Genomic DNA, 19,945 nt, shown 5'->3' with positions numbered 1-19,945 from the left:
GGATTCTACGAGATTTTTGCCACTCCGAGTTAATGCTCCTTTCCTTTTGAATTTGGTCCAAACGGCGCGCTCTGCAGCTCCCCTCACCAATTCGACTTGATGCAAAACCTCCATCCCCACATTCTGCAGCTCACTAATTGACTCCGCGTAGAAAATCCATCCTCGCACTCTGCAGCTCACCACCATTGACTCATCACTAGGTGACAAACAAGCATCAAACCAAGCTCCCCATCACCAGGCGACAGATAGGAAGCAGGTTCATTCATCTAGTTCATTTTTTCTGCCCTTTTTCATTGTGTGCATGTAATGTCAAGGAATAGGGTCTTACTCTTTTGCTTAATTCCTAGTGGATTGTTGTTGTTGTCTCAGCTTCATGTCTTCCTTCATTAAAATGCTTTTGTCCCTTTTAAGCCCTTCAATTTCTCCTAGCATTCCAAACTATCCAACCTCAACGCAGGCTCCCATGCCCTGCTGCTGGTCCTACTGGTGATGATGATGAACGTTATCATACTGAGGTACCAAACAGTTCGACATAACAGCTCTGCAATAAAATCACTGAACCCTAGAAGCTAAAAACTAATTCAATAATTAATTATTATAAAAATGTTGCGATGTCGGGCGATGACTAAAGCCCATAGATGTGTTTAACAAATTCTCCACCTTCTTGATAACAAAAGCTAACAGTCGGAAAATTCTCCACGTTCTGGACAACAAAAGCTAACAGTCATGAGGAGTGGGTAATTATTCCAAGATGTAATATGTGACCTATTCAATTGCAAATGTCAACACTGAGGGAAAATGATTAACAATAAATATTCCAACATCCAACATGTGAATTAGTTTGGTTTTCGCCTCTGAATTAGCTTGAGTAGATGCTTCTACCCCCTCAGAAACCCTTCATTGGCAAATTCCCATCGATCCAGATCCACCTCCTTGAAACCCTGTTTAAATTTCAGCCACAATTACAAAATAAGTTAGTAAAATGTTCCCATTTCAAACTCAATTTAAGCAAAGAGTGGCGGAAAAAAATGAAAATGGCATTATTTCAGCAAAATAATGAGTTGACTCAGGGGAATTTTAAGAATCGATATTATGAAGAATCTTCAAGTGTAAAACTGGTTAATTCAACATTAATATTAAATATTTTTTTCAAAATATTCAAAATTTGGGGATTTCCTCTTGGATAATCTACTTATTAGAAGGAAAAAAAAATGAAATGTGACCAATAAATATGGGGAAAATAAAATAAAATTTAATCTCAGAAATTTAATTTGATCGAGTTATACACACTGACTTACATATGTATTGAGCTGTCAAATGATGCTGGAGAAATTATTGTGCTTAAAATACTTAGGCACCAAGTCTGAGGAGAACTGGTGGGAATTCCAGACAATGAAGCTATTTTGGTGCTACTCCATGACACAACTGGATCGGTTTGAGGATCTTACACCATGTCGTAAGTCTTGGTCAGGAAAGAAGATGGCTCGGAATTGTGAAGACCTTCCATGGGTTGAGGGTAGCTTGAATCCTCATCCCTTACATTAAAGTTCCTCAAATTAACTTCATCACCTACACTTATCCCTGAATTTTGCAAATCCATACCTGCAAAACACTTCAACACCCACAAGATAACCTATTTTGTTCTACATATAGACCAACAATTTTGGCATTGAGACATATAGTTTAAAATTATAGCTTAAAAACATTAACATTCTAAATTCTCAAAACAGAGTACATTGTAGTGTCCCAAAATTTATTGAAATTCACTAAAAGGGGAAACTATATACGGAATTTGATGGACAAATTGTTTGTTACCGCATGATTTGCTAGTTAAATATAGACAAAAATCATCAACATTTTTGTTAAAATGATGAAAATGGTCACTAAATTGTTACAAAAACCTTCACGTTTAACCAATATTTCAGATTTGAAATTCCTACTGGTTTGATTTGTGCTTGAGTTTAGTTCTGATAATAAGAATTTAAATTTTAAATTTTAAATAAGAATTTACATTTGAAATACAATAGGTGGACAATTCCAAGATGTAGCTGAATGCATAAAAGATTATATTCTCATGCAAGCTAGTCTTTCCACTTAAGGGAACTCTTCTCCTATTGTACAATCAGCGAGAGCTCATCGAGGAAACAATCTTCATTTCTCAAGAGCAAGTTTTTTTGTATCCTTGGCTCACCTAGGTCTGTTCAGCTCTTTTCATCTCCATCTACCTTTGGCCCAAATCCTATTTCCATATTAAATGAGAACAAAATATCTCCATTGCATTGGTTGTTATGTATGCTAGGCACAGTTCATGTTTTTGGGTTGTTTTCTCATTCGGAACCAATGCTCTGAGTCAACATCTCAGCTACTTTGATGAGACAAGGAAATATGTTATGACCCACAATTGATTTTTCTCTCATTTTCTTGATATGGAATAAGTTTCTTGTGCATGCTTGTCTTCTCATCTAATCGTTGATTGTATGTACATCAACAATTTAATATTTCACTCATTTACATGGGTTGTATCTTACATATTGCCCAAATATTGATTTTTCTCTCATTTTCCCGATATGGAATAAGTTTCATGTGCATGCCTGTCTTCTCATCCAATCATTGATTGTATGTACATCAACAATTTAATATTTCACTCATTTATATGAGTTGGTTCAATGGTTGGATTCAATTTTCTCTTCTCATCCACCTTAGGGAAAACCTCTTCTCTCAACATTTTCCATTTTACCAAAGAAAATATAAGGCCCATAACGAAAAGTGTGCTTCCTATTGTGATCCCAACAATCACCTCAGTGCCTCTCATATCAAAGTAGGAGAAAGAGGGTAAAGAAAAGTCACTGGAATAGTTTCATTATGGTCCTATTTGCTTGAACAATGCACTTAGATACATCATGAGACATATGCCATCCCTCTCCGAAAATAACTTCCACCATTGAATGTGGTCCTCCAACTCCTTAATTCCCAAAACTGAAGGGTTAAGTAATGGTATCATTCATTCTCCTGATAAGATTAGCAGGTTTCCAGGGAATTTAGGCCTAAAACAAAGAATCTTTCCAACTCTTTCATCAGATGCTACATTCTAGGGTAAATCCTGATGATGTCACATGCATTGGTGCTATTTCTACTTGCACTCGTGGAGGTCTTGTGGAAGAAGGGCATGGATACTTTGAATCTATGACTCGAGATCATTGTATCATCCCCAAAGTAGACCAATATGCCTGCATGATTGACCTTCTTGGCCGTTCTGGGTGCTTGGGTGAGGCCGAGAAAGGAGGCCATGAAGATTTTGTATTGTGGGGACCTTCAGGTAGGGTATGTCACCTATGCCAGTCTCTTGCAGGGATGTGTTGACACAAAAGCCTTGGTAGAGGGTAAGTGGATCCATACCCATATGATAAAAAGTGGGTTACAGCCAAATGTATTTGTAGAAAACAATCTCATCAACATGTATGCCAAATGTGGACTCAATTCCTAGATTTCAAGAACACAACATTTAGATGCAGAACATGTCGTTGAATAGGAAATCTACAAAACACGTGGCCTAAAGCCAAGAAGAAATCACGAAGAAAGAAGAAGATGGGTAAGCATCCCAAAGGATGGAAATTTCCCCCAAATGAACTAGATGAGGAAGAGGATGATGAGAAGACTCCCATTCCCACTCAAAACACTCAAGAGAAAGAGGAAAAGGAGGAACCAATACAAGAACAAATCGATCTATAGGTCACTTCAACACAACTAGCAAGGATACCTAAAACAAAGGATACTAGTGGCTTCAAACGACCACTTGCATCAGAAAATTCTGATTAAGACAAGGAAACTCCAAGAACAGAATAAGGAAAACAAACCGCCATTGTATCTGCCTCACCATCTCAAGGAGAATGGCGAAAGGTGGAAAAGAAGAAATTGAGAAACGTTTAACTCTTTCTTCTAATGATTGATTATATTGTATTGAGCTCATGATCATTAGTCTTTGACTAGATGATGGAATTCTATCAAGCATCTCCTATATGTAATTTTGTTTTCACTGAGAAAATTACGATTTTTCCTTTGGAAAAAATAATAATTGAAACGCATGGTCTCATTCATATATATATAATTAATTTCAAATAAAATAACTTGTCAATAGTAGATGATGCAAAAAAAAGAGAATATCTTAGAAGGCCGTGAAAAAAAGAGGATTAACATATCATTTAAAAACCATGATTTGACTAATTTCTATTAGATTAAAATTTATTATCTAGAAATGTGTAATTCCCTACTTAATCTTATCATGCAAATTTTATTAGTGTTTAAATTACCTGAAAATATTGACTTATAATTATCAAGAAATATTGGTATATACCTACATTTGTGAAACTGTAATTTTATTTACTGATATAAATTTTATTATTGTTATTATTCAATTCCCAACTTGTCTTCTCAAATTTAATTTTGGATAGTATATGGTCTCCTTCCATTTATTCCAAATTAAATATCCATATCCCAAGGTGTCTTCTCAAAATCTACTTGGGAGAAGATATGGTCTTCTCCAATTAATTTCCAAATTAAATATTCATATCTTATCCCCAAAATGTCATCTCAAATCTAATTGAGCAAGGTATGGTAAGAAAAGTAAAGGATACTAAATGAAAGGATGAGGGGGTAGTCATGACATTAATGATAGGTGGTTGAGGTGGATGGGAGGAAGAGACATAAAAGGGGAAGGATGATGAGAGAAGGGGGAATCCTTGGTCTTGGCTTTGTTTTGAGGGAGGAATGTGGAGAAAGAGAATGGAGAGATAAAGAAGGGAGACAAAACTTGGATCTGGAGAGTGTTTGTTAAACTTGGACACACTACATCTGGTTAGACTTGAGCTTGGAGGGCTAGGGAACCTGTGGAGGTTCCCTGGGCTAGGAATTACTTCCTAGTTGGCTGGGAGGCAAATCCAGTTAGGTAGTCAAGAGGAGCATCCCAACAGAGTCAGGAGCTCAGGAGAATCTCAACTAAGCTATTGGAATAGGTATTAGATCAGTCATTTATTTTATTTATGTAAATTATTACAAATTATACATGTTGCAGATAAATTGTTACAAGTTATACATGTTGTAGATTAAGTTAATTTATGTTCATGCTTATTATGTTTTATAAACCTGAAATTTTCATTGTTATGAAAATTAGTGAAATTATTTGAATGAGTGTAGTAGTAGTTAGAGGACCTATAGTTGGGTCTTCACACATGATATCAGAGCCCAGATTCAAAATATGAACCCAAACCCCACTAGTCCCAAATCTCCGCTAAAATATTTTATAACCCTCAAAATTACCTGTAAGCATTTTTATTATAAAAATTATGTGGAACTGATTTCATTTAAGACTAATTTAATGATTTTTTTTTCGATTTTATCGAAAATTTAGAACTTCTTTTATCACTGCCATGTGTATCCTTAACTACATCACTCTTGATCTTAATAACTAGCTACCACAGAACGTTGACATATCCTTTGCATGGGCCTTTGTTTCTTGCTTCTCTATGCTAAGCACTGCACATTCCCAATCTTCCACTTGATCCATTTGACTTTGCTTGAGTCTGACTTATCAAGTGTGTAGTCCTTCATTTTCTCACATAACCCATCCAAGAGTTCCACAACCCTCAGTTCACTAACTCTTTTTGGTAGACAAACACTACTAGCTCAATAAATATCAGTCCCATAAACAACTGAAAGGTACAACCACTCGTCCCTCTTAGATTTATATGGAAATTTGTGCCCATAAATGATACACAGCTAGAAAGGAGAGGATTTAGACTTCTGTTCCATCCACACCAGCAAAGAGGAAGTCGACCCAACTCAAAAAAAAAACACGCAAAGATGACTTAGTAGAACTCGTGTCTTCTAGCAAGATAATACGACCAACAACTAAGGGACAAACTCGGCCCACAAACTTTGCCAAAAACCTCTGTAAACTTAGCTCCTTAGGTACAACACTTCGACCAACAAGGAGGATCCACTCAAATCTTAATATGTGACACTTTTAGTCAAGAATACAAGAGAATATTGACCTCTGTTTTCTAATATGAACTCGCCCAACCATAATAGAAGATTCAACCTCCTTCTTAGCAGATTTGACACCTTTAATAAATGGTAGACATAGCTCTCAAAATATGGCTTGGAAAATAGACCCCGTCTCAATAAAATCGAACTACACTCGGCTTGGTAGCTCAGCTTGTAATCAATCACTTTACCTTCATGTTGACCCCTTGAGTCCAAGCAATGTCACATATCCAAGTGATTTTTTGGATTTTCATTAGTAAGTGCATCCTCCAGCTCCACAAAGATTGCTTTACAAGATGCACATTTATCATCTACAATGGCAATGGGGTGTGCAATGTAGATGAGAAGAATGAACAACATCTCCATTGACCTGGATCTACCCATATCTTTGCCCTGCAATCTTCTTTTGCACCGCTTGAAGTCCTTGAACAAACTTAACAAATTCTAATGATTTTTAAACTATTTGCTGCATAGACATGAATAACATCCTATAGCATTGTAATTCCTCATTAGATTGTAGAATGAATAGTATGCAAATAAAGGAAGACTACCAGTTAAACAACAACAAAATAAAATGACATTTTAAATCAATCTTCTGTTGGAAAGCTCGTATTTTGGACCTAAACTAAGAAAGATAGATTCAGAATTTGATAAGAAAGATAGATTCAAACATGGAAACTCGCTTGTTTAGTTCAAGTTCTAGAATGTTAATTATAGTGGAGTATTAAAATCATGAACTTGGTACAATTACATAGCCAATAAATATGATTTACAATGTTATAGGATGAGGCCAATGTTAATTTTTGACCCTTTTACAGTCCAAAATGCAATTTTTCAGATTTGGTTTACAATTACAATAGGTAGTCTTGGTAAAATTGTAAATACTCAACTGAATTGTGCACATCTCTTTGACTGAAGATTGCACGAGGCCTCAGGGGGAATGCATCAAATGATGCCTCCATCCAAATGATTTACTTTTTAATTCAAAACATGGTGACTTTTATATAATCCATAAAATAAAATTAGAGCCACGATATGAAATAATAGGAATAACTTACAAAGTTCCTTGTATAAGGGTAACAATGTTACGTGTGAGAAATTAGAGGATACACTTGATATATGAAGCACGCACTAAGCAGTGATATTCATGACATCCCAATTAAATGATCCTACTGTCCAAAGTACAAATTATCTGGATGTATTGATTTAAGACCTTGTAATAATCTCATAGTGTATATTACAACTTAAAGTGAACGATGAAAATAAGTATAAATTGTATCAATTTTGAAAAGGTTGGAAAATTCCCTTTTGTGCATCATAAAACCACTTGCATAGGAAGACCGGCTGAAATGCAGTAATCCCATGTCCTCCATAACCACCCATCCCCAAAGATGTAGGGACTTGGCCTGACCCACCATGCATACCTCCATGAGAAGAGAGCCCCAGGTTCATAGAAGACGGATTCATGGGATGATTCATGGAACCACCAGGAATCCCACTAGGGTTCGGGTGGCCTCCGAGACCAGATAAAGCAGAATTTCCTAACCCATGATGATTCAAACCCTGATGTGTGGCTAGTCCTGTTGGATTCAAACCCTGGTTAACCCCGAGCATCGGATTCACAAAACCATGACCCATACCACCATACTGCATTCCAGGGTTCGAAGGTATTACATTTTTGGGCTGGTTCAAGCCATTGATATCAGACCCATTTGGTTCCCTGGGAACATTAATGCCACCGGGCTTCGGCTTCTACCCTTCACCGGCCAACTTACAGAACATTTGATGACCATCGATAATCTTCATGGCTCCTTCAATGCACGATTAGTTGCACCCACCAACTTGAAAATAAAAAGCGCAAAACCCCTTGACCTACCCATCTGCTTATCAAACCCTAGTGGCCCCTCTTCGATCTCCCCATAATCAGAAAAAAAAATTTAATAGACGATTTGCCACCATGTCCATGGGAACATTCCCAACATAGATTTTCCAGGCAGAGACATCAACCGCCAACTAGGCAGACTGCAATCCAGCAGAGGCCAAATGACTGACAGTCATGCGTCCATTGTTCTTCTTGTTGGGCTCCTTTAGGGCATTAAGAGCATCGTCCATGTGCTTGAAAGTAATGAATTCATAACCCTTACTCTTACCAGTTTTCTTGTCCATAATAACAACGCCTTCCTCCAGCTACCCAAACTGGGAAAAGAGGGCCTTGAGAGACTCTGTATTTGTATCCCAGCCAAGGCCACGAACGGACAACTTTCTCTGTGCAGGATCCTTGTCCGCAATGGCGTGCACCTACTCCAATATGTCTAGGTATTGTGTCACCGCCTCCTATAGAATATCCAATAGTTTCTCTCGGGTGAAGGGTTCCAACATTTTCTGAGCATCTTCCATGACTATATCGACCATGCCATCTTCAGAGAAATGGTAGCAAGCAAGAAAGCAACATGAGCAACCTATTCAAATGCATGTTGTTGGATGCATTTGAAACCCACACCTTTCAATGGAATTTAGTGGATGCCAGTGACGTGTTCCAATACACCATGCCATCTTCACACAACTTGCGAAATGTTAGAAAGCCAACATTAGAAAAACCCTTCGAATCTGAAGGTCCTGAAAATTAGACACAAATTTGACAAATGGCATATTTATCATGTGGAACTAATGCCTTTGGAAATACGCACCCTTACTTGTTTAATGAAGTATTTTCAAATTTTTTAATGTCATCCCATAAACTTTGGAAAGCCCTATTTATCACTTCTTGCCAACCTCCAAAACCTCTCCCATGGTCTTTGGTAACATTGGCATTAATACACTTTTGGCGTGGAGTACAGTATTGCGTTTTTGTTTGCAGGGTTTTTTGATCAGGGGGACCTAGTTGTGTGCAAGTTTTTGGTAAGCAATGAAGTTTGGAAGTGGGGAATGGATGAAGGTCTTGGAAGAGTTATTACAGTAGGTGGGAGGTTTTGGTGTTATCGATGGAGGCCTCCCCACGCAGTTAGAGTCCCATGGTGCTGATCTCAATGATCCTTTATGGAGCGGCAGGTGTTTGATTGAATCTCCTCATCTCATCCAGGAGGTAATTTTGCACTTATTGGGGTCTCCGATATAATGGGTTGCTTTAATTGTATACATTTTAAGTATAGTTGGGTGCACTTCTATGTCCAAACATGGTATAGCATTGAATGACACATCCCATGCATTACAATTTGAAATGTTCAATTTTTTCAATTTTTATATTTAGTCTTACAGACATCAATGAGAGAATGACCAATGATTTTACAGTAATTAAAAAAGTGGAGGAGCCAACCAGTCATTAGTTAGATTGAAGGGAAAGAAATAATCACCTAACAATGTAAACATTAGTGTTGTATATGTTGGCATATGCATCGTTGAATGTTGCGGTGCTACATTGACCATTAGATGCTGCAGTTCACGGTGGATATTGTTTGCCACGTTTAAGTACTAAATAAAAGAAGCTTGTTTGATCTTCTGCTTGTTCTTTGGCATCATCAAGCATGCCAACATCAGTGTCACTGTTTGACTCATCCGTATCTTCAAAGATGCTCAATTACACCCCACCTAATCCCAACTGCAATGATGCACCAACCTCTTCATTTATCTATGAGGCATCTTCTAGACTGACATACGATCTTCTTGCTGGCCCCTTCAGATATATAGGTGATATTCCATAGCGATGTTAGGTTCTGTGAACTACAAATAACTTCCTCGCTCTTCTATAGTAAAGCATGTTCCCATGTTTTAATGAGCAGTGATGTCAGGTTCTATGAACTACAAATATCTCATTCGCTCTCCTAAGCGAAGCCTGTTCCCATCGTTCGCAAAGGAATTGACAACCCGAGATAGTAGTTAATGACAAAATAATGAAGCTCTGGAAACCCATCCCTTTGCAGCCTCCACTAACCTATCAAGTTCTCCTAACTTATGGGAAATCAATCCTCTATTAAATTAGATGTGTTAAAGAGGCCATTGAGCTCAAAAAAATAAAAGAAATTGTTACTAAAGTATTTTTCCCTCATCAATTGTGAACGTGTTTGCAATAAATTCTTTGAATTCCTTGTTCGCCTCTATATAATCATCAAAGGTACTCTCCCAAGCCTCTCCACACACCATTATAGAATTAAGTGTATAGACAACCATGTGAAATTGTGTGTGCATGTGGTCCTAATTCCTCTAAATGATGGGTTGATAATGTTATTTGTAGAACTCAACATAAGGTGCCTCTCATGAATGGTATCTCTATCCTATTCCGATAAGGTCTTGTAAATCTCCCCAAAACTAGGAGAATCTGCATTTGCGTAATAATGTCTTTTCTAATATGGTAGAGTGTTACTCACCACTACAATCTGCTCACTAATCATCATTTAACACCCTTTATGTCACACTCTGCCCCTTCAATGTTAGAACATATAAATCTAAAAAAAAAAAAAACTTCATGAGTTCCATAAGTCACACTTGATGAAGGATTTATATATAAAATTATATAAATATTTGTGAATGGCATTCATATCCCTAGCCTTTTGGAATCATGTTATTACATTAGTTGCTTTATTAGTCTAATCCATATCAAATTTTTTTTTCTTCACAATATTGAACAAAGAGTTATTCCTTTTTAAATCAAGGTCGAGTGCTAGATGTTGTTTGTTAACCCTAACCAAGCATGTTGCACATGGAGTATTGATGTTTTTTTTTGCATATCTTGTTACCAAAGGTGCTTATATAAGTGACTATCAATTAACATCTTCTTTATACTAAGCTTGCAATTGTAGGATTATTTGATGGAGCTTAATGCTTTTATTGAGGGAAGTCATGGTTTGTGATTACATTTTCCTTGACACTTCCCTCATGACATTGTTGATCACCTCTAGTAAGTATTGAGGTGTCTTAAGGAAAGTTGTTCTTATGCGCACTTACCTAGTGTCGTTGCCCTCGAAATCACATAACCATGGGGGTTTGTTATTATGATTTATTATTGACATACCATGTTAGATAATGCACATTATGTCCTTAGTTGGCATCATCATTTCTTGTTTAGAGGCTTGCATCTAGCACATATGGTGTTTGAAATGTGATTGAGGGCCTTGCATAACATTTCTCAAACATTTGATTTACCCTTAGCACATTTATGATGAGGGATATCCATCAACTAAGAGTTTCCTTAAATATTGTTGGTTAATTATTGCTCCTTGACATAGTGAATTAGTTGTTGGGCATGTTTGCATGTGTTCATAAGGTTTCACTTGGATTATCGTTGCATGCTTTTGATTGGTGAACCTTGAAGTAGTGCACCCACCCTTTGTTGCATAATTGATGTCCCTTTTGGTGGATGCCTTTATGACATGGAAAAGTGGTTGTGGTTTGTTAGAAGAATGCAAATGGATATTTATATTTTGGCTATGATGTGGCATATTGTGATTAGTTATTTTCTTGATAGAGGAAATCACTCCCCTCATTTTGCATCTTCTCTTGCATTTGGAGGCATTCAGACCTTGCTTGAGTGGTCTTCTATATTGACACCCATGGTTTTGGTCACTTGGTATGTTATTTCACATTGTATCACATAATTTCTCTTGGTTTGGGAAGATCCTTTATTACTAAATTCGAGTGTCCTAGCCTCATTACACAATCTCTTAGGGTGAACTATTTGTCATATTACTTGGAGGAGAGGTTTTGGTACATGTGCATTTAACCACTTTGGCACATTGATTGAGGACACCCCACTTCTTTGAGGAGGTTATAACAACTTTATGGACAATTATGGCACATGTTTCTATGGGATTACTATTTATGGCCAATTTGGTTGATCCTGGGAGATAATTCCCTAATATCTTTACACTATTTCCATTTGGAGGAGTTATGTTGTTTGTCTACAAGACTCTAAGTACCTTGGCACATTCTTTGAATTCACTCCACTTGAAAAGGTGGTCATGATCATTATTTGCAAATATTTCTTTTATGGATTAATATTGAAGGATGAGTTGCTCTCTTCTTGGAGAAACAACCTTAACATCTTCTATTTTGGCCATATAATTGGCCTCTCTAGGCGGCTAACTACCTTGTCTAAGAGATTGCTCCCATTTTGGCATGAGTATTTATAGGTGAAGTTATCTAGCTACATGGGTTACCCACAAAGATCATTTTGATAGGGACTCTCACTTTACATATACATTTTGGACAAGTTTACGGTTAGTGTTGGGGACTTAGGTATACCTTAGCACTACATATCATCTATAAATAAATGGAAAGACTGAAAGAGAAAATCAGGTTATAGAAGATATGCTTATAATGTATGTCATGCATAATTAGACTCAGTGGGAAGAGTACTTACCATTGACAGAGTGTTCCTATAATAACAATTACCACAATTAAATTAGGACGCCTCCTTATCAAGCTCTCTATGGGAGGCCATGCAAGACACCATTGAGTCGACGAAAGGATGGAAGACATAATAATGGTCACAATAGGATTGTTCCAAAAAATGGAGGAATAGATAAGATATATTCAACGAAGTTTAAAGGAAGCACCAGATAGGAAAAAGAGTTATGTTGATGCACATAGTACCGATCGAAGTTTTAAAGCGGGGGATTGAGTTTTTATTTTTACTTTTTTAGTTATTCCTAACACTATTTAGTTTGAGAAAGGTATGAAGTTACCACCTTGATTTATAGGACCTTTTTAAATCAAAGAGAAAATTGGACCAGTGTCGTATTGTCTTGTACTACCACCCCACTTGCATAAAACTCATGATGTTTTTATGTATCTGTCCTATAACATTATGTTTTTGATGAATCCCACAAAATCGACAGGAGGGAATTATAGGTCTCAGACGTAGGAACCATAATGATCAAACCAATATGAATATTATACCATAGGGCTCGATAGCTCAGGCATCACTTGGTGGACCAAGTTAAGATACAATGGGACAAGTCTAACCCAAGATCTGCTACCCAGGAGGATGCAAAGACTATATGTCAGAATTACCCCAACTTTGACCATTTATAATGTCCATTTTGTCTTAGATAGCTACCTATGCTAATGCTCTATTTGCAGTTCCATGTTATTTATTTATGAACGCTATGTAATATTGATGCATTCAGTTAGACAAATGAAACTACTTATATAAATCATTAGATAGATTTTGTATTGAAGATTGAAATGTTTGATGTATGACCTAATGTGTGACTTACCTGGTTATGATTTATCTAGTGCATGACTTATCAGAGTTATTGTTGTTTCATGTATGGCTTAAGTAGATATGATTTATCTAATGAATGACTTAGTGAAATTATGATTTATCTAATGTAAGATTTATTTCCAGTATGAACTACAAAATTGACACTTGGATACTAGACTTAATAATATGATGTTTAAGATCACATATCTATATCTGCTTTTTTGTTATATATATGCATGGATGAGAACTAACCTGTAGATTGGAAAGAACTATATGATAACCAAGATCTACTCTTCCATTGGGGAAGGTCGAGACATCCAATGAGGAATGGTATGATGTAAATTGTTATATTACATTTGGTATCTACTTGATATGCACTCTTATGACATGGGTAAAATGTAAATGGCAGGTGACAAGACTACCTGAATGGATTATTCGATGACAATTATCCAACCAACACTTTAGTGTAGTCCATTTTAGGGTGTTGAACCTAGTTGTAAGGAGGGGTTGAGGCATTTCCCACCGTGTAACCACCAAACCTAGAATCATGGGAGGGCAGTGTGTTGGAAATAATACTGAGAGGGGGGGTGAATCAGTATTATCAGATCAATCAAACTTTTCAATTTCATACTCAGAAACATATACGCTACTTTAATTAAGTGAACCCGCGTGTACACGCTACTGTGTCTAATGAAACTCGCGTATATCCAGAGATCTTATGATTCAGTTAGCTTAATCTTCAGTAAATGCATCAGATCATTATTAAGCATATTAACAGTAAACAGGTGCAGAAGAACAGAACAGAACATCACACAAGAGCCACACACATGAACACAAAGATATAAGGTGGAAACCCAATGTGGGTGAAAACCACCTGCTGCAAGTCATCTCAATCTTCTTCTTAATAAGAAAATCCTTTTACAATATTTGTACTGGTGCAGTCTTATACCAGTATGGGAGCTACAACCCCCTTTGCTCTTGTACTAGCCGATCCATTTACTAGTACGCAGGCTGCTACCTGCTACAATGCTCCAAAGATCTCTTTTAGCTTTTGTACTAGCTTAGATACTAGTACGTAGGTGCTTGCCTACAATCTTCTCACCTCCAGGTACCACGTTTCATCAATTTTCAGACTGGATACACTGAAGCACAACACATAATCTGCAAGGCCACTTTTCATCCAATTTTCATACTGGACCCATAACTATCATTGAAGCTCAAAACAGTCATCAAACTCTGAATCACTGAAACCCTGTTAACAACAGTCACCAGAACACAGAGCAGACACAGAACTCTGTAATAACCATCAGATCCATCTGCAACTTCAAATATTAAGATTTACAATGTATACGCTACTTCGATGAATCAAACCCGCGTGTATACGCGCTTTTATCAAAGCCAACCCGCGTACAGATCTAAAAATAATTTCTATCAACTTGCAGCTGTACTAGACATCAGTCATACTCATAACACTTATAGAACTATACATGCGTCAGTATGTAGATCTAGAATACGCATCATAAAGATAGTTCATTTCAAACCATTTGATCCCGATCTCTCCTTAGATCTAGTTCTCCATCAACCGGTGAGATCTCTCCTTAGCTCAGATCAAGCAATGCATCATCAACCCATAACCCTGCATACTGGATCTAATGTTTCATCAGATATTCAAGACATTTCAGATGCTTTTGCCTAATGAATTCCTTCTCCTTATATAGCCTTAGGCCTTGTTCAATACCAAGAGCCAAAACCATAGTAACACAATACCATCAACTTCAAAACTAGGGATCAACACGCCCGTCGAGACACAATGGTCCGAAACCATAGGCACAACTTCCAAGGACTAACCGCCATGGACCAAAGGTACGTTTCCACATACACGCGCTTTTGATGAAGCCAACTAGCGTGTACACGCGCTTTTGATGAAGCCAACTAGCGTGTACAAACTTTCTCTTCTTCTTATAGTCTGATCATCAATTCCTTGCTGCTGACCTTCTGTACTATGATTTGTCATCAGTGAGCTTTGCCATCAAGGACAACACTTATCTCATAATGCCAACAATCTCCCCCTTTGGACTTGATGGCAAAGCTAACTTGTCACACTTAGAACTATCATCTGATTCCTTTGAGCTGTCCTCCATTAGTCACATCTGATATCTCTTCTGAAGATTCCTCTTCTGATTCCTTTGAGCTGTCCTCCTGATATCTCTTCTGAAGATTATACATAAGTGAGATATTCTTCTATGAGAGGGTTGCCATCAAGTACAACACATGCATCATAATGCCAACAATCTCCCCCTTTGGACTTGATGGCAACAACACCAAATCACTCTCCCCCTTTGACATCAAGGGCAAAGGGTGGACCAAGATATTCTCTTCCTTTGCTGAATCATTCCACTGTCCATACTCCCCCTGAGTACCTGCTGAAATCTCTGAATAATCTCCCCCTTGGTAGATGCCAAGGTGTACCAATCTGTCAATGCTCCCCCTGAGTACCTGCCAAGTCTCTGTACTGCTGAAGTGTGCTGTTCATGCTCTTCTTGTCTGTAGGCAAGATCTGCAAAAGATGTTCTTCAAGAAGAACATGACTCTATACATCATAAAAGACCTTCCTATCACCAAAGACTCATACATACATCCATCTCTCAACTAAGTGAGGATATACAAAAATTGACTCATCCACCCAACCAAGTGGGAATACATCAAAATTTTACATATGACAACCAATCATATTGCATCAATCATCCCAGGCATAGTGGGGAAACCAAAATAGGCCGTTACATGACCTTGACACCATGAAAGAGATACCACAAAAGAGATATATGACATAGAGATGAAATAACTAGACCAAGACTTATGAAAGTCACCAGCAGCATCTGATAATCACCATTCAGATCAGCAACCAAGAGATCCTTCTGTTCTCCTTTCGCCTTTGTTCCTCCTGAAATCAACACCAAATGTGAACTAGAACCAAAAGCTTTAAGATAATGCCAACAATGCATCATTGGAAGATTATCTGCTCCCCCTGAACCTGTGCCAGATGATCTCTGTCAGATCTATACCAGACTTTCTGCAACCAACATCTGTCCCTGCTGATTTCCTTCAAATCTCCATATACGCGTCTGTATACACATAAACAAGCGTATATACGCAGATATCCCTTACGAAACATGCGTACACCATATACGCGACTATCCCCTTGTAAAACGGCGTATGCACGCGGATATACTTTAAACAACACGCGTACACAAATTTCCATATCAGCAACCTGTAAATGTCCTGTAGAGAATAGGTCATCAACCTATAACAAGGTATGTCTGCATCAATTCATCCCTTTGAACAGAATTCAGAGTCATTCACATTGTATCATGTGTGAAACCACCATAGTCATTTCATCAAGCTCTACATGATCCAAGTATCATTACTTGGGAACATCTGCATCAATTAACATATGTAAGTATAATCCTATCATCATATAGATAAGAACTCATCACCATGTCTCCAATAAAGCAACTTTGAGTAGTCATCCATGTATCAGCATTATGTATCTTGAGCTCAAGCTCATTTGACAAAACTTCTTGATATCATCAACAGCAACAATCCTTATCCACAAGAGTGCCTGCATCATAACTGTATGATTTTTATGCATATGACAACAGCAGTATATAAGTGACCCATCATCAAGTGAGGAAGATGTATATTCAAGCTTTGTACTTCTTCTTGTCCTTATGAAGATCACCATGTAAGCACCATATATGCATCATCAAAGAATCATCCATAAATCTGATCTGAACATCAACTATGTAACCCCAAGAATCATATGAGATTTTATCATAGACAACTCACAACCACATCATAGCAAGATATATCATTTAGCCAATAAGAATCATCACCAAGGATTATTAACCATAATGCCAACAATGAATTACTAAAGGCATATGCTCCCCCTCAACCAGTGCCATCTGTTAGATCTGATCATGCATATATCAGCAATAAGCATCAAGACTTCATCATCCTCAAGTTAGGATCAAAGACACTTCTAGACATCATACAAGTAACAAAACATTTCCATACATCCTCAGCAGACTGTAACCAGACTGAATCATATCAGATCCTTTTTCTGATCCTGTTCCCACTGCTTTTCCTCAGACTGACATATACGCGACTTTGCAGTGTCGAACTCGCGTATATACGCGACTTCCCTTTAAGGAACTTGCGTATGAGATTCAGGACACTGAAGGTTTACACTTTCAGCTCCCCCTGAGTCTGATATGTCTGTGCTGTGCTGTGTCTCAGTACATTGTGCTGACTGTACTTCCTTCTTCCTCCATATCTTCAAGTGTGATGAGGTTTTCTCCTTTCGGTGTGATGTCCATCCTTTGTTCCTGCATTCCTTTGCTATATGTCCAAGCTTGTTACATGCATAACATCTAACATGTTTCATGTTCCTTCTGTAGCAATCAACAGCTTTGTGACCATACATATTGCAAGTAAAGCAATATCCATAAAAGTACCTTGATTGAGATGACCTTTCTGCATAATGGTCTTGAACTCTTCTTCTTCTACATCTTGCTGCAACATGTCCAAGATTATGACATACATAACATTCAATATTATTCATAGGAGGAGTAAAGGATTTTCTTTGAGTAATCTCTTTCCTTGGTTGGTGATGAGATTGATCTTTCACTTCTTCGTTGATCACTTTAGATTTCCTTTTAGAGTTTCTTGCCTCACCTTGTGAACTAGATTCACCTTCAACAGATTCATGGAAACCAAGACCAGTCTTGATAGTAGGAGATCTTTGACTACTAAGAATATCATCCAAGACTTTAGAGCTATCTTGAAATCGTAAAAGCTTATCCTTTTCTTCTAATTTGTTTTTCAAGATATTTACCTCAACTTGAAGTTGTTCCTCCTTTTCTAGACATTGCTTCTTCATGTCTTCTCCATCTTTTCTTCCTTCCTCCATTTTTTGCCTTAGATTGAGTATCTCCTTTTCTTGCTTTTCATACAGATCCTGCTGAATTTGACGAACTCTGAAGGCACATTCCAACTGTGATTTTAACCTGATGACTTCGTTGTCTTGTTTTTCAATTGCTTGGTGTAGATCTTCATTCTGCTTCTTGGATTCTTCAAGATCTTCCTTTAGTGAGAGGATCGTAGCTTCAAGACTTTCATAGTAGCTGGATCTATCTTTGAGTTTCTTGATGGTTGTGCTTCTTTCGTTGACTTCTTTTCTTAATGATGTCACTTCATGCTGCAATTTTTGACATTGGTCTTCCTTGTCCTTGAGTAGCTTTCTTACCTTGTTTCCTTCTTCTAGTTGGGCCTTTAGTTCGGTAACTTCTTCCTTGAAAGCACATTCCCTTTTGTTCAACAGATCTTGTTGATCTTTAACTTTGTCTGTAAGCCTTCTAAATAATGCCTCTATTTGATACTTTTCTTGCTCACCCATAAAAGCATGTTCAGTAGTTTCACTATCACTTCCATCACTTTCACAAGGAAATATAGCAGGAACATCAGAGGATAACACATTCATACCTGATAATGATTCTGAATCTAATTCTGAATCTGATTCTGAATCTGAAGAGCTTCTTATACCTAATCCCCAATCGACTCTCCCACTGTCATAGTCCTTCTGAGATGTCTTCTTCTTCTTATGAGCTTTCTTTTTAAGCTTCTTTCCCATTGTTCCACGGATCTCCTTCAAGCGATCAAGCTTCTACCAAAGGACCTGCTCTGATACCAATTGTTGGAAATAATACTGAGAGGGGGGGTGAATCAGTATTATCAGATCAATCAAACTTTTCAATTTCATACTCAGAAACATATACGCTACTTTAATTAAGTGAACCCGCGTGTACACGCTACTGTGTCTAATGAAACTCGCGTATATCCAGAGATCTTATGATTCAGTTAGCTTAATCTTCAGTAAATGCATCAGATCATTATTAAGCATATTAACAGTAAACAGGTGCAGAAGAACAGAACAGAACATCACACAAGAGCCACACACATGAACACAAAGATATAAGGTGGAAACCCAATGTGGGTGAAAACCACCTGCTGCAAGTCATCTCAATCTTCTTCTTAATAAGAAAATCCTTTTACAATATTTGTACTGGTGCAGTCTTATACCAGTATGGGAGCTACAACCCCCTTTGCTCTTGTACTAGCCGATCCATTTACTAGTACGCAGGCTGCTACCTGCTACAATGCTCCAAAGATCTCTTTTAGCTTTTGTACTAGCTTAGATACTAGTACGTAGGTGCTTGCCTACAATCTTCTCACCTCCAGGTACCACGTTTCATCAATTTTCAGACTGGATACACTGAAGCACAACACATAATCTGCAAGGCCACTTTTCATCCAATTTTCATACTGGACCCATAACTATCATTGAAGCTCAAAACAGTCATCAAACTCTGAATCACTGAAACCCTGTTAACAACAGTCACCAGAACACAGAGCAGACACAGAACTCTGTAATAACCATCAGATCCATCTGCAACTTCAAATATTAAGATTTACAATGTATACGCTACTTCGATGAATCAAACCCGCGTGTATACGCGCTTTTATCAAAGCCAACCCGCGTACAGATCTAAAAATAATTTCTATCAACTTGCAGCTGTACTAGACATCAGTCATACTCATAACACTTATAGAACTATACATGCGTCAGTATGTAGATCTAGAATACGCATC

The 19,945-nt window shown here is 37.5% G+C and overlaps 2 pseudogenes; both read right to left on the bottom strand.

The window, feature by feature from the left end:
• Positions 1–336: 336 nt before the first annotated feature.
• The window catches only part of LOC149166558 (heat shock factor protein HSF30 pseudogene), a 69,306-nt pseudogene continuing 49,697 nt past the window's right edge, over positions 337–19,945 (bottom strand).
• On the bottom strand, positions 7,318–15,378 carry LOC149166559 (UBP1-associated protein 2C-like; annotated as a pseudogene).

Source organism: Pinus tabuliformis, chromosome 5_1 (genome assembly GCF_031772625.1).
Source record: "Pinus tabuliformis cultivar Carrire ecotype Pingquan chromosome 5_1, CPIR1, whole genome shotgun sequence".
NCBI classification, from domain to species: Eukaryota; Viridiplantae; Streptophyta; class Pinopsida; order Pinales; family Pinaceae; genus Pinus; species Pinus tabuliformis.
The sequence above is the reverse complement of the archived record's forward strand: the minus strand, read 5'-3'. Positions and strand labels throughout refer to the sequence as shown.